This window comes from Cervus canadensis, chromosome 8 (genome assembly GCF_019320065.1).
Source record: "Cervus canadensis isolate Bull #8, Minnesota chromosome 8, ASM1932006v1, whole genome shotgun sequence".
NCBI lineage: Eukaryota > Metazoa > Chordata > Mammalia > Artiodactyla > Cervidae > Cervus > Cervus canadensis.
The window spans coordinates 10,524,527-10,545,171 of NC_057393.1; the positions used below are offsets into that span (position 1 = coordinate 10,524,527).

A 20,645-nucleotide genomic window follows, 5' to 3' on the forward strand; every position below is an offset into this window, starting at 1 on the left:
CATCGATCTCACACTCTCTTGATTACTGTAGCTGCATAGTAAGCCTTAATATAGGATAGAGTGATATTCTTAACTTTATTTTTATTTTTCAAGATTGTGTTAGCTATTCCAGGATCTGTGGCTCTCCATATAAATTTGAGAATAAGTTTGTCTATACCTACAAAAATATTGCTGGGATTTTGATAGGAATTACATTGAACCTATAGCTCAATTCTGAGAGAATTGTCATTGTTACTATGTTGAATCTTCCACTACATGAACATATGATATGTCTATTTCTTTCTTTGATTTTTAAAAATCAGCATTTTGCAGTTTCTAGCACACTTATCCTGTACATCTTTTGTTAAGTTTATTCTTAATATTACATTTTATTTGGAGTGATTTATGTAGAGTGGTATTGTATCTTTAATTTAGTTTCCACCTGTCCATTGTTACCATATAGAAATGTGATTGATTTTTTTGTGTGTGTCAAACTTGTTTCCTATAATCTTGCTGAACTCCCTATTAGTTCTGGGGGTCTTTTCAATCACATTACCTGTAAAGAGGAATACTTTTATGTCTTTGTTTCTAACCAGTAAGCTTTTAATTTATTTATTTGTCTTGCTTTCTTGCTGTGGCTAGAACTATGCTGAATAAAAATGATAAGAGCGGACATCCTTGCCTTATTTTCAGTCCTACAGAGAAAGCATTCAGTCTTTCACCATTAAGTATATTAGCTATAAGCTATTTTATAGATGCTATTTATCAAGTTGAGGAATTTTCCAGCTATTTTTAGTTGCTGAGAATTTTCATGAATTGTCATGAATGTATGTTGAGTTTCGTCAAATGCTTTTATCCTGTCAATTGACAGTGAGCATATAATTTTTATTCTTTAGCACATTTCTATGGTGAAATATAATGATTGATTTTTTTTTTTTTAAGTGCTGAACCAATTTTGCATACTTGAAATAAATCCCATTTGGTCATGGTGTATAATTATTTTTATATGTTGCTAGGTTTGGTTTGTTAACATTTTGTTGAGGATATTTGCTTTGAAGTTCATGAGAAAATTGGTCTATAATTTTTTTTTTTTTGTACTGTCTTTGATTTGGTATGAGGATAATACTAGTCTCATAGGATGAGTTGGGAAATATTCCTTCTTCTTTTTTTTCTTTTTCTTTTTAAGAATTTTACATTGGTTTTACGTTGGTGTTAATTCTTTTAAAAATGCTTAGTAGAATTCTCCAGTGAAATCTCTTGGCGATTTCTTTGAGGGGAGCTTTTGAAATTACAAATTCTATTTTTATTTATTTATTTGGCTGTGCTGGGTCTTCATTGCTTTACTCGGTCTTTCGCTATTGGCAGCAAGTAGCAGCTGCTCTTTGTTGCAATGTACGGGCTTCTCATTGTGGTGGCTTCTCTTGTTGTGAAGCACAGGCTCTAGGGTGCATGAGCTCAGTATTTGCAAACAGGCTTAGTTGCCCTGCAACATATGGAATTGTCCCAGACCAGGGATCAAACCAGTGTCCCCTGCATTGGCAGGCAGATTCTTAACCACTGGACCACCAGGGAAGCCCACAAATTGTATTTTTAAATTGGCTATAGGACTATTCAGGTTGTCTATTTCATCTTGATTGAGTTGTTGTAGTTTGTGATTTTTGAAGAATTGTTTCATTTCCTCTAACGTGTCAAATTTATGGGTATAGTTATCTTTAGTAGTCCCTTATTTTCCTGTTAAGGGATCTGCAATACTATCCTGTCTTTCATTCCTGATGTTGTTGGTTGTAACTTTTTCTCTTTTCTCTTTCTCTGTCTTGCTGGAGATTTGCCAATTTTATTGATTTATATTTTAAAGAATCAGCTTTTTATATCACTGACTTTCTCTGTGGTTTTCCTGTTTTCAATATGATCAGGTTTCTGTGTTTATCTTTATTGTTTCCTTTTGCGTGCTTTGGGCTTGTTTTGCTCTTCATTTTCTGGTTGGAGCTATGTCCAGGGTTTTCTAGTTGTAAGATGGAGGACCAGGGAGGAGTAGGCCTGCTCCATATCAGTGGAACTGAAGGTTGATTAACTTTTAAAAAGATTTTAAAAATAAGAAAAAAATCTTACATAGTTACACATCTAGTAAACATTTTCTTTTTTTTTTTCCAAAAAAAGATTTCATTTTATTTATTCATTTTTGATTGTGCTGGGTCTTCATTGCCGTGCGGGGTTTGTTTTTCTGTAGTTGCAGTGAGCGGCGGCTACTCTGTACTTGCAGCTTCTCATCGCGGTGGGTCTCTTGTTGCAGAGCACAGGCTTAAGGACGTGCAGGCTTCAGTACTTGGTACTCGGTACATGCAGGCTTCAGTAGCTGCGGTGGGTGGGCTCAGTGGTTGGGGCTCCTGCTCTCTAGAGCACAGGCTCAGTCATTCTGGCACCTGGGCTTAGTTGCTCTGAGGCATGTGGGATCTTCCCAGATCGGGAATCAAATCAGTGTCTCCTGCATCGGCAGGCAGATTCTTTACACCTGAGCCACCAGGGAAGCCCCGGTCACAAGTAATGAACCAGTATTACCAAAGTCAATACTTCATCTGTGTATCCTCGACTAGTTTTTACCTAATGTCCCTCTCTTCCAAGATGTCTCTTAGATTCCTCTTGCCTGTGACAGTTTCTCTGACTTTCCTTGTTCTTTATGACCTTGAAAGTTTTGAAATACACTGGTCAGATATTTTTAAAAATTCCTTATAATATGGCATTTTTTCTGACGTTTTTCTCATGGTTAGACTGGAGTTATGGGGCTTTGGGAGGAAGATCAGAGGTAAAGGGCCATTTTCATCATGTCACATCAAGGCTACATAGTATCAGCATGACTTATCCCTGTTGATGTTTGGGGTTTATTAGGTTTTTTCACTGTAATGTACTATAATGATGACATTTCAGTACTCTTACATATTATACTCTTTGGAAGAAAGTTGCTATGTGCAGTCCACACTTGAGCAGAGAGTCATATTTTACCTTCTTGAGTAGGTTGTCTCTACATAAATTAATTTCCTCTCATTTATTTGTGCTATCATTGTATTTTATTGATGTGGATTCATGGATCTTTATTTTATATTTTGGGTTATAATCTAATACCATGTTTTTTATTTTGTTGCTGCCTTCATTTTGAAAAATATTTTTGCCAAAAACATAAAATTCAAGGTTGACATATATTTTCTTTTAGTATTTTAAAGATGTCCCATAGTGTCTTCCTGCCTACATATTTTCAGTGATAAATCTGCTGTCATTTTTTTTCGTTGGTTCATAACATGTGCTTTTCTCTGGCTGCGTTTAAGATTTTATCCTTGATTTTAAACAATTTGACTATAACGTGTCTTGGTGTAGTTTTTTCCCCCATGTTTTTTCTGCTTTGTGTTTCTTGGAATTCTTGAAGTGTGGGTTTATAATTTTCATTAAGTTTGGAAAGTTTTAGATATTACTTCTTTAAATATTTTTCTTGCCACCCACTCTGTATCTCCTCCTTTAGAAACTCTGATTATCTATATATGAGGTGGCTTGAAACTGTCCCACAGAATACTTATGTACTGTTTACTCTGATTTTTAAAAAATATTTTTCATTTTTAATAGTTTCTTTGCTATCCATGCCTTCAAGTTTACTAAATTTTCCTTCTGCAGTGTCTAGTTGCTGTTAATCTCACCCAGTGTATTTTCAACTTACAGACATTCAACTTGGGACTTTAAAAACTATCTTCCCTGTCTCTAGCTAACAATTTTGTATGTCTGAATAGTTTTAATAACTTAGTATTATAATCACTTTGCCAACAAAGGTCCTTGTAGTCACAGCTATGGTTTTTCCAGTAGTGCTGTACAGATGTGAGAGTTGGACTATAAAGAAGGCTGAGCGCCGAAGAATCAATACTCTTGAACTGTGGTGCTGGAGAAGACTCTTGAGAGTCCCTTGGACTGCAAGGAGATCAATGGAAATCAACCCAGAACTTTCATTGCAAAGACTGATGCTAAAGCTGAAGTGCCAAGACTTTGGCCACCTAATGCAAACAGTTGACTCGTTGGAAAAGACCCTGATGCTGGGAAAGATTGAAGAGGATGAGATGGTTAGATAGTATTACTGACTTAGTGGACATAAATTTGAGCAAATTCTGGGAGATATTGGAGGACAGAGGACTGTAGTCCATGGGGTAGCAAGAGTTGGAAATGTCCAGCAACTGAACAACAAAAACAACAATTAAATAATAACTTAATGTTACAATCACTTAGTATCCTTCTTTGCTAATTCTAACATCTGTGCCATTTCTGGATCACTTTCAATTTACTTATGATTGTCTTTATTATGGGTCATGGTCTTCTGTCTCTTTCCATGCCTGATAATCTTTGATTGGATGCCAGACATTGTGATTTTTACCTTGTTCAGTTCAGTTCAGTCACTCAGTCGTGTCCAACTCTTTGCGACCCCATGAATTGCAGCACGCCAGGCATCTCTGTCCATCACCAACTCCCAGGGTTTACCCAAACTCATGTCCATCGAGTTGGTGATGCCATCCAGCCATCTCATCCTCTGTCGTCCCCTTCTCCTCCTGCCCCCATCCCTCCCAGCATCAGGGTCTTTTCCAATGAGTCAATTCTTCACATGAGGTGGCCAAAGTATTGGGAGTTTCAGCTTCAACATCAGTCCTTCCAATGAACACCCAGGGCTGATCTCCTCTAGGATGGACTGGTTGGATCTCCTTACAGTCCAAGGGACTCTCCAGAGTCTTCTCCAACACCAGTTCAAAAGCATCAATTCTTCGGTACTCAGCTTTCTTCACAGTCCAACTCTCACATCCATACATGACTACTGGAAAAACCATAGTCTTGACCAGACGGACCTTTGTTGATGAAGTAATGTCTCTGCTTTTTAATATGCTGTCTAGGTTGATCATAACTTTCCTTCCAAGGAGTAAGTGTCTTTTAATTTCATGGCTGCAATAACCATCTGCAGTGATTTTGGAGCCTAGAAAAATAAAGTCTGACACTGTTTCCACTGTTTTCCCATCTATTTCCCATACAGTGATGGGACCAGATGCCATGATCTTAGATTTCTGAATGCTGAGTTTTAAGCCAACTTTTTCACTCTCCTCTTTCACTTTCATCAAGAGGCTTTTTAGTTCTTCTTCACTGTCTGCCATAAGGGTCCTGTCGTCTGCATATCTGAGGTTATTGATATTTCTCCCAGCAATCTTGATTCCAGCTTGTGCTTCTTCCAGCCCAGCATTTCTCATGATGTACTCTGCATATAAGTTAAATAAGCAGGGTGACAATATACAGCCTTGATGTACTCCTTTTCCTATTTGGAACCAGTCTGCTGTAGGTGCTTAAAATTTTTATGTTACTATAAATATTTTTGATGGCTTCCCTTGTAGCTCAGTCAGTACAGAATCTGCCTGCAATGCAGAAGACCCATGTTCAATTCCTGGGTCGGGAAGATCCCCTGGAGAGGGAAATGGCAACCCACTCCAGTATTCTTGCCTGGAGAATCCCATGGACAGAGGAGCCTGGCAGGTTACAGTCCATGGGGTTGCAAGAGTCGTGCATGACTTAGCAACTAAACTCCCATCACCATAAATATTTCTAAGCTTTATACAAGGATGCAATTAAATGAGTTGGAAGCAGTTTAATTCTTTGAGTCTAGCATTTATAATTAGCTAGGTTGACCCATAGCAGTGCTCATTCTAGGGTTAATATTTTCCCATCACTGAGGCAAGACCTTCCTGAATACTCAGCAAAATACTCTGTGAATTATGAACTTTACTGGTATGGCTGGTGAGAACTAGTACTATACCTGGCCATGTGTGAACACTTAGGCATTATTTCTTCTACTCATTTTGAATGAGTTCTTTCCTTGTCCTTAGGTCATTTTCTTTTACTCATGCACTGATTATTACTCTGCTGACCCTTTGCAGAGGACCTTCTATAGACTTCTACAGAAAAGTCTCTGGAGTTTTCTCTCTGTGCAGTTTACTCCTCTTTGTCCTATGAACTCTAGCCTCCTTGGTCTTTCTGGACTCCTAGCTCTGTATCCTTGACTCAGAAAATCTCTAAAGCTGTGCCTTTGTTTCCCCTCCTGTGTTACATCCTGCAAACTCACTATAGGAAGTTGTACGGCTCACCGTATTTGTTTCCTATATTCAGGGATCACATTGCTTCATTGCCTAATGCCTAGTGTCATGATAACTGCTTTATATATTTTGTCTGGGTTTTTGGTTACTTCAGATGACAGAGTAAATCCAATTCCTGTCAACTGCATCTTGATTGGAAAATCTGTAGAGCTATTAAAAATGTATGTGGTCAGATCCTAGAGCTGGGGTTCTGCTTCACTAGCAGGTCTGAGGTGAGCACTGAGCATTCAAGTTTCTGAGTTGAGGAGACAAAAATCCTTATAGCAGCAAGCAATTAGCAAGCGATTAGCACTGGTGATTCTTATGTCCATCTCCTCCCACACAACTGAGAACTGTATTACAGCATGAGAATAATAGTCTTTATTACACTTTTCCAGTGAAGCATGGACCATGTTAGCTGTTTTACATACTTTGTATAGTTTCATTTTTGTAACAAGACATTGATCAAGCTCTTCTTAGCAGTGTATCTCAGAAGAGGAAACTGAAATTTAAGAAAGGACAGAAGGATAACAAAGGAGAATAAGGAAAAAAAGACCCTAGCCCTTTGTCACTTCAGGCCACTGAAGTGATTTCCACAGTCTACATCCTCACCCATCTGCAAGGAGCTCACTCTGATATTTGAACAAAGCAGGCAGCTGCTTTCAGAATCATTTTTGTTCATTATGATGATTTACTGGGTTTTACTAACTCTGTCCTTGTGCAATTACTTTGCTGTTTAGAGATATCTTTTCCTTTCTTGGTTATGATATTTTTGTTGTTGTTCTTTCTATCCTTTTAAAGAAAAACTGAACAATTATTAAATGCCAGCAAAGGAACATTTACAAAATCTCTAAGACATAAAGAATGTCTGTGTACCCGTCAGCCAGCTCAAGAAAGAGTTGAATGGCTGTTTACAGATATTTCAGGTGGGACTAAGGTGCTTTGACTCAGTGCATAGACCTCAAAGTCAACCCTTCCCTCTACCTCGGGTTGCTTTTATCTTTATCCTGAGAAAGCTCTCCAGAATGTTTTACTTCATAAAATTCAGAGATCAGAGCCCCTTGTGAACGGGGCATGCTACTTCACATATCCTGAGGAATAGATGCTCTCAAAGGCATCATTTAGCTGTTTGCAGAAGAAGCAGCACTTTTGGTGATCATGTAGCAAATTGCATAGTTAATAAAAATAGAAATGCCTCCAAGGGAAGAATGGAGCATATGTTATAGTCTCAGGGAAACAATATCTCATTTTCTGTGCCAAAACATCAGAAACTGTTTAGGAATTACATCAGGTAACTTCTCTACACTGGTGTTCTGGTAAAAACAAAACTGCCCTTGAGCACCACCTCTCTCACTGAAGATAAAACGTGGCATCTGTTTTCTTTATCTTTCTCTCCAAAGAAAGTTACCTGCAGGCTTCATAAGTGGAATTGCAGATGTGTTGTTTGTGGATGACACTTCCTTTTCCAAGCTGAATGCGTTGTGTTAATTTATACCATGAAGCTCTTTGGTCCCTACATGTGGCAGCTGTGACATCCTGGAGATGGTGCTGAGTGGAGGTGGGGGGGATGTCTCAGAATAAAAAGATTCTTTGAGTTCATATGTGCACCAAAGCTTGTGCATACGTACTGTTCAGTCACTAAGTTGTGTCTGACTCGTTGTGACTCCATGGACTATAGCATGCCAAGCTTCCCTGTCTGTCACTATCTCCTGGAGTTTGCTCAAATTCATGTCCATTGAGTCAGTGATGCTATCTAACCATCTCATTCTCTGTCGCCCCCTTCTCCTCTTGCCCTCAGTCTTTCCCAGCATCAGGGTCTTTTCCAGTGAGTCGGCTCTTTGCATCAGGTGGCCAAAGTATTGCAGCTTCATCATCAGCCCTTCCAATGAATATCCAGGGCGGATCTCCTTTAGGATTGACTGGTTTGATCTCCTTGCAGTCCAAGGGACCCTCAAGAGTCTTCTCCAGCACCACAATTCAAAAGCATCAATTCTTTGGTGCTCAACCTTCTTTATGGTCCATCTCTCACATCAGTACATGATTACTGTAAAAACCATAGCTTTGACTATAAGAACATTTGTGGACAAAGTGATGTCTCTGATTTTGAATATGCTGTCTAAGTTTGTCATAGCTTTCCTTCCAAGGAGCAAGCATCTTTTAATTTCATGGCTGCAGTCACTGTTCGCAGTGATTTTGGAGACTAAGAAAATAAAATCTGTCTCTGTTTCCACTTTTCCTCCTTCTATTTGCCATGAAGTGATGGGCCCAGATGCCATGATCTTAGTTTTTTGAATGTTGAGTTTTAAGTCAGCTGTTTCACTTTCCTCTTGCACCCTCATCAAGGAGCTCTTTAGTTTTCTCTTCACTTTCTGCCATCAGAATGATATCATCTGCATAGCTGAGGTTGTTGATATTTCTCCCAGCAATCTGGTTATTACATGTATGTAGCTGCTTTGGGAATTAAAGGTGTGAGTCAATTCAGTTTCTGAATTAATGATAAGTGGTCACTGTTTTTTTTTTTTTTTTCCAATCAAGAGACAACATCCTGTGATGAAAGGAATTTGTGATTTGTGAAGTTTTCTGACATTAAAAATGGACACTCAACTCAAACTTGAGGATTGTTGGACTGGATCATCTTTAACCTTTCTTTTTGTCTATAATCCCATGACTATGTAACCTTGGATTTGTCCACTGTATGCTCTGGGTTTTTCACGTATTCAGTTCCTAGGATTCTATCTCATGTGCCAGGATGTGTGTCTTCCCTTAGCATTTTGAGCAGGGTATTTCCATGTGTTGCTGCTGAGACGCTCCCCAAAGTTCACCATGGGTCTTTGCTCCCCACCGAGTCTGAACTTTCCACGCCATTTTTAAACCCCTTGAGTCTTTCTGTGTTCTTTCACTCATTGCTTTCATCATCTCCTAATTACCAGGCTACAGCATTCTATCCATCCCTCCCTCACCCCCCAAATGACCTCTGAACTAGCAGGACTCCATCTACCTCTCCTCCCGTCACATAGTAAAAATTCCTGTTCCCATGGTGCCAATGATCTCAATTAGCTAGGGGTTAGGAGGAATGCCACCTGATTTAACATATTCATACAAATTCATACAGTTATGACTGAGAGCCCCACAGAGACAAACTCCCCTCATGCATTTACCTTTGCGAAAGAAAATGCTTATTAATCTCAATTATCCCTTAATTGGTAACTTTCAACAGTAAGGAAAAAAGATGTGAAAAAGTGCAGATAGCTTGGAAGAGGAAATAATTTTTTGGGCATGAGCCCACCAAACAGGTGGGCCAGTCTGGACTAGAGTCTGTTCCCAAATTCAGTATCCCTCCTTTCCCTTCCCCGCTCCTTTCCCTTCCCCTCCCACTCCTCCCCCTCCTTCCGTTCTCCCCTCCTCCCCTCCCTCCCTGTCTTCATTCTTCTACTTCAAAACACTGCACATTTTCACAAGTGCCAATATTTTTCACTATGGCTTACCTACCAGGGAGGGCAGAGGGAGGAGAGGAAAGCTGTAGGCTGTTGACAGTAGTCGATTTTTTTTTTTTTTAATAAAATCTACCTGTGTCCATCTAGGATTTTCTTATTGGGAGTGCAGAGCAGAATAGTCATAATAGTGAAGAATTAAGATTAAAGCATGGGCTGAAAATGTGAATTTTTGTAGCATTTATATCCTCTGCATATTCATTTAGAAGTTTTGTGGGTTCTAGAGCTCTTTCCTGCTCTGTGGGAAACAGTGAGTCAGTGGACTGGATAACAAAGTGTGATTTCTAGATCCTGTTTATCCCAGAAGAATGGAGTGAGGGGTCTGGGAAAGCAGGGGTGGGAGACAGTGGGGGGATGCAGAGGGATGCTGTGCAGCAAGAGGCTGAACCAGAGAGGCGGAGGGTACCTGGACACCATGCATCCTCCTCTGTGAGAAAGTAGGGCTGTAGTTTCCACTAGCTTGGGGTCAAATACTAGTTCCTGGGTGGTGGATGGGGCATGGCCAACTAGAGTCCTTGTGTTACTGGGATAAAGACTTGGAAACTGGAGCAGCTTGTGCTGAGGAGAAAGGAGGGTCTCCATGGGCTGGGTGGAGAAACTGTGGAGTGGGCTGGGACAGGGGTGTTGGAAACCCAAGTGGTAGCCCTGGACTCCATATCCCAGGTCTTCCTAATGGTGAACTCAGCCCAAAGATATGACCATGTGCATGAGGAGCTGGAGAACAGAGGTCTTACCTGTCACAACTCGGGTTTGATTTGTTCAGTTTCCTAGTCTCTGCAGAGCTTAACCTTCTTGGGGATCCAACAGAGCAAGAGGACATTAAGAATACCCATCTGGCAAGTGGTGCAGAATCAGTATGAAGACGGTCTGCACTGAGACATTGAAGCTCTGAGCATTTCACAGTAAGTTGAATGAATGATGTAGCCAAGCATTATTCATTTTTAACTTTGTTAACTTCCCGAGCTTGTTTAAAATTTTGGACTAATCCTAGGCTCGCAGAGAAGTTTCAGTAAAAGCACAGAGTCGTCAGCTGCATCTCACCCAGTTTCCCTTAATATTAACATCCTACATAACCAGTGTATAATAATCAAACCCAGGAAATTAGCATTGGAACCATGCAATGAACCAAACTGCAGACCTTATTAGAATTCTACTAGATTTTCCATGAATGTCCCTTTCTCTTCCCTTTTTCTTCAAGATCCCACATTACATTTAGTTGTTATTTCTTTTCAATTTCCTCCAATCTGAGTGACTGCTTTTGCCTTCTCTCATGCCTTGACACTTAAGTAAGAGTTATGTATGCTTCGTCACTCAGTCGTGTCTGACTCTGTGTGACCCCAGGGAATGTAGCCCACCAGGCTCCTCTGTCCATGGGATTCTCCAGGCAAGAATACTGGAGTGGGTTGACATTTCCTCCTCCCGTTTTGAAGAGTACTGGTTGATCATTTTATAGAATGTCCCTCATTTTGGGTTTGTTTGGTGCTTTCTAATGATCAGAATGTTGTGAGTTTTTGGAACAAATATTACAGATATTATGTTGTGTCCTGTTTGCTGTATCCTATCAAGGGGTTTCTGATGTTGGTGTGTATCATCACTGGTGCTAATCACCTTGATCACTTGGTTCAAGTGGTGTCTGCAGGTGTATTTGCTCTAAAGCTCCTGTCTTCCCTTTCATAATTAATAAATAACTTGGGGTGAGATGTGTGTGTGTAGCCGTTCAGTAGTGTCTGACTCTTTATGACCCCATGGACTATATAGTCCATGGAATTCTCCAGGCCAGAATACTGGAGTGGGTAACCTTTCCCGTCTCCAGAGGATCTTCCCAACCCAAGGATTGAACCCAGGTCTCCCCCATTGTAGGCGGGTTCTTTACCATCTGAGCTACCAGGGACTTTGAGATGATACAAATATACTGCTTCTTTTCAGAGTTTCATTCACGAATTTTAGCATCTATTGGAGATCTTGTCTATGATGATCTTGTAAGGTGAGTTTCCATTTCCTTCTTTCCTTCTACATTTACTAATTATAATTCTTCTGTGAGGATGAACTGTTCCTTCTCTCCTTTTTATTTACACACTTGATTATTTCTGTCAACATGGACACTTTTAATCAGTCAGTGGCCATACAAATACCATAGACTGGGTGGCTTAAACTATAGAAATTCGTTTATCTCAGTTCTGGAGATAGGAAAGTCCAAGATCCAGGTGCCAGCTGATTCAGTTCCCAATGAGACCTGTCTTCCTGCTTTATAGATGGCTGTGGGGAGAGAGAGAAGAGCCCTTTCCTTCTTCTTATAAGGCCACTGATCCTTGACTATAATCCCACCCCTATGATCTCACTTAACCTTAGTTACCTCTTAAAAGCCCTGTCCGAATACAATTACACTGGGGTTTAGGGCTTCAATATTATGAGCTTTAAGAGGACACAATTCATTCTAGAGAGGACACTAGCATACTTTATTTTATGGTTTAAAATAAAATATTATTTTACTATTAATATTATTAAAATACTATTATTTTTCATTTTGCTGCTCAAGTTGTCCTACCTTTAGAAATTAGAAACTCTTTCAGGGTGTCGCCTGAGTTTTTTTTTGACAGGCTTCCATTTTACTCCCTTCATTCATTCATTTGTACTTTCTTGCTTTCTGGCACCACAAGATATTCTAGGCTTATCTTGTATTTCCCCTGCCCCAGCCCTGGAATCAATCATTTCTCGAAGGTGCTCTTGTTCTTTTTATTGGAGAATAATACTTAGAAACCAGTATTCTAGTGTTAAGTGTGCTTATTGCTACTGAAATATCTGCTTCTAGGCCCTCTCAGTGGGTAGAGCTGGGAAATATATCTATGTGTACTAACCCAAGCATGTACATCCTCTATACTTCTGTACCTGTGTCTTTGTATATATAAAATATCTTGAGTTCCATGATCTCGGTTTTTTTACTTATTATGCTTCTTACACAAAATGTGAGAGATTCCCCCCTCCCTCCATACCAACCATTCTCTGACCCTGTGGACAACCCCTGTCAATTCTATTCTGTCACTATCTACCTGAAGTCAGCACAGACTCCTCAGGATAAGGGTTCATTCTTGTAAGATGGCCCCCTTTCAGATGTCAATTACAAGTCCAGACCTCTGGTACTTCTGAGAGACTGGCTATAAGTTGAGAATTCCCTCCCTTCAGTTTTTGTAATTTGCTAGAGTTCATCAAACTCTGAAAAGCCCTTATTACAGGTTTATTATAAAGGATACAACTCAGTAAGAGCCAAACGGAAGAGATGCGCACAGCAATGTATGGGGCAGGGAGTGGACACGAAGGTTTCACACCCTCTTGGTTGCACTAGCCTCTCAGCAGCTGTGTGTTCACCTTAATATAGACTCTCCAAACCTCATCTACTAGGGTTTTTAATGGAAGTTCCACTACACAGGCATGGTTGATTAAATCATTGGCCATTGGTGATTAACCCAATCTCCATTCCTTCTCTTCCTCCCCTCACTATGGTTATATCATTTTACTTCTTACCACTTGTATTCAGTGTTTGTTTCTTGAACATCTTGGTTTTATTTATTTTTTTTCAGGATGGGGAGGGCATTTGAAATTTTAATGTGGTGCTCATATTAAGTGCTTTGTAAAATATATATATATATTCTAGAAGTGTCACTCCTTCCTTATCCCTGATACCCCCTTATTCCTGGTCAGCAATCTCTTTGGTTTCTAGTTAATATACCCCACCCCCCTATTTTTTCTTCTCAAAAATTAGCAGATACATGAGTGTATTTTCTTACAATTTCTTTTATGGATTGAATTGTGTCCTCCCCCCCATTCATATGCTGATGTCCTAGCCCCCAATACCTGAGAAAGTAACTTTATCAGGAAATAGGGTCACTGCAGATAATTAGTTAAGATGAGGTCACTAGAGTGGGCCATAATGCAATATGACTGATGTCCTCTAAAATAGCTGAGAGAAAATATGAACAGATACAGGGAGAAGACCAGGTGAGGATAAAGACAGAGTGTGATGCTTCTGTAAACCAAGGAATGTCAGAGATGGGCAGCAAAACCCCAGTTAGTGGAGGTACATCCTCATAACCCTCAGAAGGAACCAACCTGCCAGCACCTTGATCTTGGACTTGAGCCTCTAGAACTATGAGATGTTAGATTTCTGTTGTTTAAGCCACCCAATCTGGGGGACTTCCCTGGTGGTCCAGTGGCTAAGACTCTGTGCTCCCAATGCAGGGGGCCTGGGTTTGATCCCTGGTCAGGGAATTAAAATTCTGCAATGTTGCAACAATGATCAAAGATCCCATGTGCCACCCATAAGACCCAGGGCAGTCAAATAAATAAATGAAAATAAATAAATTAAGAAAATAAATTTAAGCCACCCAATTTAGGGTATTTTGTTATAACAGCTCTGGCAAACTAATATACACTTTCTTCCTTATTTTCAATACAATGAGTACCATGCTACAAGTAGTCTTGTGCTTTCCTTTTTTCACTTAACACTTATGTCCTAGAAACCTGTCCATATAGACATCTTCCTAATTAAAAAAAAAATAGCTGTGCAGTACTCCAGTGTGTGGATATACTATAGTTTATTTAACTACTCTCCTGTGTATAAGCATTTAGGTCACTTTCAATATTTTGGAATTACAAATGATGCTGCTATAAAAGGGCCTTGTGCATAAATATTGTTATATTACTAGACGCATGTCTTTAAGGTAAATTTCTAGAAGTGGGATTTTGTAGAGGTAAGTGCACATGCAGTTTTATTAGGTTTTGCCAACGTCCCTCCAGAAGGGTCACATCAATTTGCATCCCTGCCAGAAATTTCCCCATAGCCTCAATTATAGAATATGTTGTCATATTTTGAAATTGTTGCCAATCTGGTAGGGGAGAAATGGTATCTCAGGAGTACCATTTTTCTAATGATGAGGGAGTTTGAACATTTTTTCATTTATCAAAGTGTCATTATTAGATCATTTTTTGTGAATGGTCTCTTCATGTGTTTCTTTTTTTTTTCCTATTGGGTTTTATTCCTTTGCCCCACAATTATGAAGTCTTTACATATCATATTAAGGATATTAGACATTTGTCTATGATACATTGATATATTGTGAATATTTTCTCCCAATTTGTCAGTTGACTTCGCATAACAAAAAACACCACAAATAATTTAAAAAATTTTCTTTATGTATCCAAATCCCTGCAGCTTTTATTTTATTGCCTCTAGGTTTGGCTCTTAGGTAGGAAGGCTTTTTCTACACCAAGATTAACCCTATTTCCAAGTCTGGAAATCAATAGTCTGGGTTAGGCCATTGATCAGAAAATAGGTTGCATCATTTCCCGTTTTGTAGGATTCAAGCAATAGTCTAGCCAGCTACATGAAGGACACACCTATTATGGATAACTAATTTTTATAACAGTCTCATCTTTGCATGCCCCATGAGCACCTCCATATAATCTACAGATATCCATTTACCCAGAGGCTCCAAGGCTCGGCATAAGCCCTGAGTGAGAACAGTCACTTGAATCGGAAGGCACATTAAGCTTTTGGTTATTAAGACTTGCTCCTAGAGAACAGATAAACACTTTTTTTTTTTTTCCTCTGCAGGTGAGAAACTGATACAAAGGGAAGATTAGGTGTCTTCAGTCAGGGAGAATTTTAAAAAAAATGTTTTTTTAAAATTTTCTTAAGAAACATTAAAAAAATGTTTTTTTTTAGTCGCTAAGTCTGGGGTTATAACTGTCTAAGAATGTATGTTGAGGTTTTCTTTGTTTAAAAAGGCAAGACAATTTGATCTCAGTACTTGAAAGCCACTGTCCTTTAAAGCCCTTCTCAATTGTCTACTCATTTTCTGATTCCTCCTTCATCCAATTAAGGAACCCAGGCAGAGGGAGACTTTCGGTGATTCAGTGAGTGCATTGTTCAATTGGGTCATTTGTGCAGCCCATTCAGCAAACATTTATCTGGACTTATCATCTTCCAGGCAATTTTGTGTTAAATTTTTTTTTTTAAACTGATACCTGTATCTTACCCAAGTCTTACTAGAATCTCTGGGGTTGAAGCCTAGACAACAATATTAAACCATTGCTTCAAAAACTTCCCAAGAGATTCTCATATACAGTTGTGATGAGAACAACTGTATTGTATCACATTTCTGCAATTCTAATATGTCTGCAAATTACACAGGAATCTTGTCAACATGTAGATTGTGACTCAGGAGGTCTGGGACGGGGAGGCCTGAGATTTTGCATTTCTGTCTGGCTCCCTATTGAGGCTGATGCTGTTCTTTCTTGGACTATACTTTGAGGAGTAAGTCTAGACCGTTCCAGAGAGTAAGTTTATGGATGTGTTTGTTGGATAGTTTCAGTTGTTAAGACTGACTCTGGAGGACCCTTCTTTTCTAGAGCCATCCTTTTTTTTTCTTTCTGTTTTTGTTGTTGCTGTTATTTGTTTGTTTGCTTTGTTTTTAATTCCAAAAGCTGAGGGAGGCGTTGCTCATCAGGCCTGGGGCTACCGCTCCAGTCCCCAAGATCCAACTCCATAGCAAGGTATAACAAAGCTGTGTAATCCATTCTGATACAGCCAGCAAGCTCTTTTCAGGAATGAGTTTATCCTGTTCCTTTTTGTTGTTTCTCTCTGCAGAGCCTGCTCTACATACTTTGTGTAATTACTGGTTGGAAGGGAGCTCTCCAGTTCCACCCTAGGGAGGGTGGTCAGGACCTGGACAAGGCTCTCCATCACCCTTACCAGCAACCAAAACAATGGCAGGTTCATCAACAGGAAACAAACCTGGGACAGGCTGCCCCACTTCATTTTCAGGATGAGCCCAATGGCAGTCCCTTCAAACAGCCGGGAGCTGTTGTGCTAGTTTGGATCCAAATGTGATTAGTGGTTAATGGGCCTTGAAAGACATCTTTATTTATTACTGTTGCAGATCACTGTTGCCTTGATATTGATCTTTTCCAATTTTCTACTTTGTCCTTTGAAATGCTCAGAACACAGCAGGGGCAGCTCGTTGCCTGCAGCATTTGCTTTGTTTAAAACTCATTTCCTTTTCCAATTAATATAGTGATATTTCATTGTAACTGTTTTTTCATTCACTTTGCTCTTAGACCAGAGGCTTGAAAGAAATGAGGACCCGTAGTTTTAAAGGGAAGTGGCAGATAGACGAAAACTTAGTTTGAAAATAAGTTTGAAACTTCTGACAAGGCATCAATGGTGGCTTAATTAGTATATTTACCAAGAGGGTGTAATTTTTGATATCATAACACAGGGAAAAAATGCAATGTCAGATTCAGGAATTTTAGAAAATTGATCATTTTGTTGATCAGAAAGTACGTTATCCAAAGTTTTTTTTTTCTTTTTTCTTGTGCTTCATGCATGTGGGATCTTAGTTCCCTGACCAGGGATCAAACCCATTCATCTTTCAGTGGAAGCATGAAGTTCAAACACGACCACCAGGGAAGTCCCCCGAAAGTATTTTTAGGAGGTCTATATTTATGTTCAGAGAAAACAAGTTAAGTATTATTACAGTTTATGAGACCTGGGTTAATGTTTAAGACTTGGATGACTTTGCTCAGTTGGAGGCACCCGATGTGATGTACTTTCAAGGTGCTGAGTCCCATTGGGGGCATAGAGATGAATAGAACATCCCTGAGCTTTAGGGGTCCAAAGTCTAGGGGAGGAGACGAATAAATAACAGAGAGACTCATAGCTCAGAATAAGGGAGGTTTTAAAGTTAGTCCACAGACAAAATCTGTGTAGAGTCAAAACACCTTAAAGCCGGTGGCATTTCAACAAGTCCAGCTCAGCTGTGTTTTCCCTGCCCTGGGGTAGAGCACTGCCCTTTCATTTATGCTCCTGCTGAGGAAGCTGGCTTGTGTCTGGGCCTGTGGTTTAAAAGTATAGTTCTTTAAGTCCGAGGCTGATTTCCCGAGAAGGAGGATGTCCACGGGACAAGAGGCATGTGAGGACAGCAGACGTGTGTGTCTCCCCCAAGTTTCCTCTGACAGTGGCAGCTGGGATTCCCTGCCCACCTCACGTCCTTTGTCTCGTGAATTCACATATGCATAGTTTGTTTGGGGCATGGAGCTGGCAGAAGTTATTTGACCTGGGTTGTGATTTGACTGGAAGAAGCCAGGCAGTCTTCCCAGGTCCTGGAAGGAAGGTATGCCCAAAGGGTTAGGGGAATTTGGGGGAATGCGAGGCAGGTATTAGACAGGGAGGCCTGGCGTGCTGTAGTCCGTGGGGCTGCAAAGAATCGGACATGAATGAGCAACTGTACTGAACTGAGCTGAGGTTAGCTCCAGTTAAGAAGCTGGGGGAAGGCTTTTGGGAACAGCGGGGATGGGAGTCAGGTATGTGGGGACCTGGAGATCCAGGTGGGCAAGACACAGAGGATGCTGAATCAGGTGTCTGGGTGCAGTTGTGGGAAGGTGTGAGAATGGGCAGCGGGTAACCCCGTGGGCCTTTCACAGTGAGCCTTCCTGAGCTGTCTCGGTTTTATGCTGGAGGCAGCAGTAGAGTGAGGACATGGAACGGTGAGATTTTTGATGGAAGGGAGCGGGAGTTATGAGATTCCTCTGGTGGACATCTCAGCAGGCCTGCAGTGGAGGCAGAATAAAGATTCTCTGTGCGGGGAGTGTTTATGACAGGAGGGGCAGCTTGATCCCCAGTGGGTGGGGAGTGGAAAGGTGGGAGGGTGGGAGTGGAGAGGTAGGGGGGTGAGGGCTGGTGGGTTTGGAAGGACCTGAATTTCGTAGGGAGCAGAGGGCAGTAACAGTATCTCTGGGAGTGGGGAACAGTGTCTGTGAGTGTTTTTTCAAAAAGCATATGCAATGTTATGGTATCATTTTATATTTGGAAAACAAAAAATTAGATTGGTTCATTAATATAAGCTATAGGAAGCAAAATGCTAGAGTCATTTTGGAGTCAGGGGATGGGGAAAAGGGTGGCCATGTCTTCCTGGTTGGACAAGGTGGTTCTGTAGGCGGACAGGGCAAGACTGAGAGCAAAGGAGTGGGCCAGAGGGAAGTGCTGTCTTTCTCAGAGGGTCTGGGGGCTGGAGAGACTCCAGGAGGTACACGATGCCTGCACGACCAAGGTTGGGTTGAGGGTCTGTTTGGTGAGGGGGATCCCTAACCTAGTTTTGTGCCCTGGACCCCCTCGGCAGCCTGAGAATAATGGCCTTAAATGCATGACACAGAGCACATAGGACCATAAAGGAAACTGATTAGACCAAATTAAAATTACCCACAAAAGGTTCAGAGTCACAACATATATACTAATATTAAGACAGTGAATCACAAGGCCTAGAGGCAGGTTTACTCATGAACGCAATTTTGCAATAATGATGAGTGGAGATGAAATCTCCAGGTTTGTAACCACTTTGATGGGATAGGAAATGTTTTGTTTTGGCTGCACTGCCTAGCCTGTGGAATCTTAATTCCCTGACCAGGGATTGAACCTGCACGCCCTGCATTGGAAGAGTAGGGCCTTAACCACTGGACCCCCTGGGAGGTCCCAGGAAGCATTTTTTTGGATATCTACTCTTACTAAGATGGCCATGGTTTGTTGCTACTCTCATAATTACAGGAAATGCCAAACCCCGGATAGAGGTCGGGGTAGGTATAGGGGGACTGTTTTTCCCATCCTAGTTTGTAGCACATTTACGTCACTCATTTGCATCCGACTCTTCACAACCCCACGGACTGCAGCCTGCCAAGCTCCTCTGTTCATGGGATCCCAGACAAGAATACTGGAGTGGATTGCTATTTCCTTCTCCAGCGGATCTTCCCGACCTGGGGATCGAACCTGGGTCTTCTTCATTGCAAGCAGATTCTTTTCTGTCTGAGCCACCAAGAAATCCTAGTTTGTGGGCCCTGTGAACTCATGTGACGATCCCTGGATCCCACAGTCAGCCTATTCCTTTCTCTTGACTTGTGTGGGAACGGGGACAGAGGCATCAAGTGGTTGCCATCACTGCTGACAGCATTCATCAGAGCAATCAAGAATAGTCACCATCCTCTTTTGGCTGATCCTAGATGGTGGGAAGATGGATTCAACACAGGTTTGGAGGGAATGAGAGAGGGCCCTGTAGGAGAGTGCCCTGGGCTGTAAATAGAATTAGGGTGGAAAACTCCACGTCCCCCTAGTGGCTGGGGGAAGAGGAGAATCTCCAGGTGTGTCCTAATGCATGTAGAGCATCCCATAAGGACATACATGTTTAACATGAGGACTCTTATAAAGCTTTAAATGGAAGAATTAGTTTGGGGTTTCCCTAATGGGGCAGTGGGTAAGAGTCTGCCAGTCAGTGCAGGAGACACAGGTTAGACCCCTGGTCTTTGAAGATCCCATGTGCCATAGAGCATCTAAGCCTGGGAACCACAACTACTGAGCTTGTGCTCTAGAGTCCAGGAGCCACGACTACTGAAGCTCTAGAGCCTGTGCTATACAACAAGAGAAGCCACCACAATGAGAAGCCCGTTCACCGCAAGTAGAGAATAGCCCCTGCTCGCCGCAACTAGAGAAAAGCCTGCCCGCAGCAATGAAGACCCAGCACAACCACAAATAAACCAATAAAAATTATTAAGAAAAAAAGAAGAAGGATTAGTTTTAGTGAAGCAGGGTTTCAGAGGAAAGTATTGCTTCTCTGGGATGTCAGTTAAATATGTTTCAATAACAAAGTTCTCATTTAGGGACCTCACCCGAAGTCTATTTTGGGTGCAAAAACATTGTCCATAGCTTGAATGTCGTTAAGAATTCCAATAACCCAGCACCTCATTAAGGGTATGAGAAAATGTCAAGAAGACGCTAATTTTAAAAGTGTTTAGACTATGAAAGCATAATCTCTGCTGTTATGACAAGTGACCACAGTCACTGCTGAGACCATTGCTGTTGACTTTTCTCTGCAGGCTGGTCCCACAAGGCCCTTATTCCACGTGAGAAAGGCAATCATCATTGTGACGCTAACTCAGGCCCCAGAGAGCTTGGGGCGACTTGAACTGTTTTGGTCGGAGTGAATTCTAAGTGGGCCAAGGG

At 41.0% G+C, this 20,645-nt stretch overlaps 1 long non-coding RNA gene across 1 annotated transcript in view; it reads left to right on the forward strand.

Annotated features, from left to right (window-relative positions):
* The window catches only part of LOC122445864, a 40,299-nt gene extending 22,425 nt beyond the window's left edge, over nucleotides 1-17,874 (forward strand). Inside the window, exons 2-4 of the long non-coding RNA XR_006270710.1 lie at nucleotides 10,368-10,506; nucleotides 11,531-11,588; nucleotides 15,482-17,874. This is a non-coding gene — a long non-coding RNA (uncharacterized LOC122445864). The remainder of the gene's footprint in view (nucleotides 1-10,367; nucleotides 10,507-11,530; nucleotides 11,589-15,481) is intronic.
* The last annotated feature ends 2,771 nt before the right edge of the window (nucleotides 17,875-20,645 follow it).